The sequence below is a fragment of the Apodemus sylvaticus genome, chromosome 13 (assembly GCF_947179515.1).
Source record: "Apodemus sylvaticus chromosome 13, mApoSyl1.1, whole genome shotgun sequence".
Lineage (NCBI taxonomy): Eukaryota > Metazoa > Chordata > Mammalia > Rodentia > Muridae > Apodemus > Apodemus sylvaticus.
The window spans coordinates 4,626,708-4,629,859 of NC_067484.1; the positions used below are offsets into that span (position 1 = coordinate 4,626,708).

At 34.7% G+C, this 3,152-nt stretch overlaps 1 long non-coding RNA gene across 1 annotated transcript; it reads right to left on the reverse strand.

Annotated features, from left to right (window-relative positions):
* Nucleotides 1-855: 855 nt before the first annotated feature.
* On the reverse strand, nucleotides 856-2,065 carry LOC127663603 (uncharacterized). Its single transcript, XR_007973000.1, has 2 exons — nucleotides 1,930-2,065; nucleotides 856-1,108 (listed from the first exon to the last, which is right to left on the reverse strand). It is a non-coding gene; the product is annotated as an uncharacterized LOC127663603 (long non-coding RNA).
* Between the last annotated feature and the right edge of the window lie 1,087 nt (nucleotides 2,066-3,152).

The following is a 3,152-nucleotide window of genomic DNA, read 5'->3' on the forward strand; positions in this document are numbered from 1 at the left end:
TTCTTTCCCTACCCCCTTGTGATTGCTTTCTTCTTACTCTGGTGGTACTGAGCCATCCTCACCTTCAGCTTGTTTAACTTCTTGAGTTCTGTGGACTGTATCTTTGGTATTCTGTATTTCTTTGTCTTTTTTGTTAATATCCACTTATTACTGATTACATACCATGTGTGTCATTTTGTGTCTGAGTTACCTCACTCAGGATGATATTTTCTAATTTCATCCATTTGCTTGCAAAACTCAGGATATATATAATGTATTAACGTCTCTGCTTAAGGAACTGATATGGGCAAACTAACAATGTAACTGGGTTCTACAATTCCTTTCATGGTTCTTCGAATGTATAAAAGGAAGAAGCTTACTGAATATGAATATTCATCATCCTCTGCTTCTCAACTAGGTAAAGGATTTCACTATTTACAACCTCCTGACATCCCAAGTGCTCTTTGATGATATCTTGAGCCCTCAAATAATGAGCTATTTTTCCTAATGTAAACAATTTTCTAGAGCACCATTTTACAGAAATAGGAATACTATTTTCTTTTAAAAAAGTGTTGCTCCAATGCACAGGAGTGAGTCTGATTTTATTGTACAACTAAATAGTTGACACTTAGCCATGGGGAGTATTTTATAGTGACAATATGGAAGAATTTGGGTAGATAAATCCCTACCTTTCATTTATTGAGCAGTACATAGAATGCCCATTTTTGGAACTTTGGAAGAAACAAATACTAACATGAATCTGTCACAGGAATACAGGTGCCTAAGTAACAGAGGTGAAGGAGAATACTGAAAATGCCATTTTCCAAAGACTATGGAGAATCATGAATCAGACAAATTGGAGTCTAAGCAATAACATAATTTAATACCATTTATTAATATTAATAGATAAGAATGTGTAATACACAACATAAAATAAATATAGTGAGTGAAACTATGTAACAATATGGTTAAATATAAAACTGAAGTTGTTTCTCATAATAATCTCTTCTGCTGTGGTTAAGAGGGAGGTAGAAGGGAACATTGAAATAAAATGACCAGCAACTTCTTCAGTCATGAGGAAATTTCCATTGTGAAAAGATATATGTTGAAGTTGTTTCATTTTCCCCTGCTAAAGGAAACATAAAAATTTCATTGTACAAACATTCTCAGATGATAGATTCACCCCATTTCAGATAAGACTCGTTTTTCAGTATATTTTATGAACAAAGAATCTACACAAAGAATTACTTGAGTTAACACTATATCTGAATTTGAATAATATTGCAGGTTAAGATTCTCACATATGTGTTGTGGTAGATCCCATGCAAATTAATATTTATACCAAATGCTAGGCATTTGGCAAGATCATCTCTCAGACATCATTGTTTTTGTACAAGGATAGCACAGCTTGCTGTCACATGGTTTAATCTTGTAGTAAGTAAGTTTAGGGCATTTTTAAATCAAATAATTGTTTCTAAGTGAACTTTTTTAAAAATAATTTCATATCTAAGTTATTCTAAATGACTTATGGACCATGGGAAGAAAAGGATAGAAATATAGCAAGTAATATTCTGGAATTCTTACAGGGTTTAAACAAAGAATTCCCTTATCATACATGTATGTATGTATGTATGTATGTATGTACATATGTATGTCTGTATGCTTACCTATGTATATATACATATAACCACATAATTTAAGTGTTGTTTAAAATATTTTCCAATGCTTTAATACCATGATATGCTAAAATGCTGTTCTGATATTTACACATTTATGAAATCAAGGAATGATATTATTGTTCGTTCCCTGTGATAATTAATTAAAAGTTCTCTTAACTTGTAGGACCTTCCACCTGAGGAGCATCAGATGAAATCTTTACTTCTGTAGTATGAGCATCTGTGGTTTCCCACTGTGGCCATTCATGTTTTTTTATCATAACAAGTGACTTACCAGCAGTATTTACTGATGTCTTTATGTCATCTGACCTCTTTTGGTTATGGTCACAACGATATTGTTATTCTATCCAAATATATCTACACAGTTGTCAATCATGATATGTATGATAGATATCTGTAACACCACATGGCCAAAAAAAGATTGGATAATAAAAAATTGGTATCCAAAATGATAAGGAAAGTAGCAGTAACTACAAGCAGATATGAAACTGTAAAATGAAGTCTATGTCTGAAATGGAGACTCTAAGTTCTTTGCAACTAACTTAACCTAGTTAAAATTTCATATATATTGCAAAGAATGGGGAAACTACTAAAGCAATGTAACATTTCAGAACTGATATGCTGCCATAATGACTGGTGAATCACAGCAATGACTTCCAAGGTTTCTTGAATTGGTGATTTTTTTGCAGGGGTTTGGGGACAGAGGCAAAGTTTTATTTTGATGCTTTGAATGGGGTGGCCGTGTAACTGCAGGCATCACAATATATGACACCATCTTTGTGACAACTTTTGGGTGGTTGAAGTGGCTTGGCCTCCTCATAGGAGGTTTGTCATTGATTAAATTTAAGGTCACAGAAGGCAGGTGCCATTTGCAGTGTACTCTCTGTGCTTTGTGTTTGCTGCCTAAGATGAGAGCCACCAGCTCTCTGCTTCCTGTTGGTTGTCCTACCTTCCTGCAGCTATGCTCCTCTGTCATGACTGTGAAGGACATTAATCTCTCTGGATATCTAATTCCCAAATAAGTATTTCATTCTATGAGCTGCTTTAATCTCAGTGCTTTATTAAAGCAATAGAAAATGAATAAGACAAGTTGGTGAGAAGAGGAATTTTAGTTGAGAAACTGTAACACCAGATTGGCCGATTGTCTAGAGAAGTCTATGGGATATTGTCCTGATTAACAATGGAGTTTGTAAGGACAAGATCTGCAGGATGGTGCCACCCTTGAGCTATATTGAGATAAAGGAAGGTATGAGGTGCAGGTCATGAGCCAGCACTCCTACACAGCCTCTGCTTCAGTTCTTTCCTCTAGATTCCTGCATTGCTTCAGTTTGGGCCCTGACATTCCTCAGTAGTTAACTGTAACAAGGAGTATATTGTGAAGTGTTAACCTGTCCTCTGTACGTTGCTTTTCATCAGTGTTTTATCATAGCAACAGTAATAAATTAAGACACTTTCTAAATTTAGGAACCTATTTCTTGGCCTATCTTCCTCTTTTTT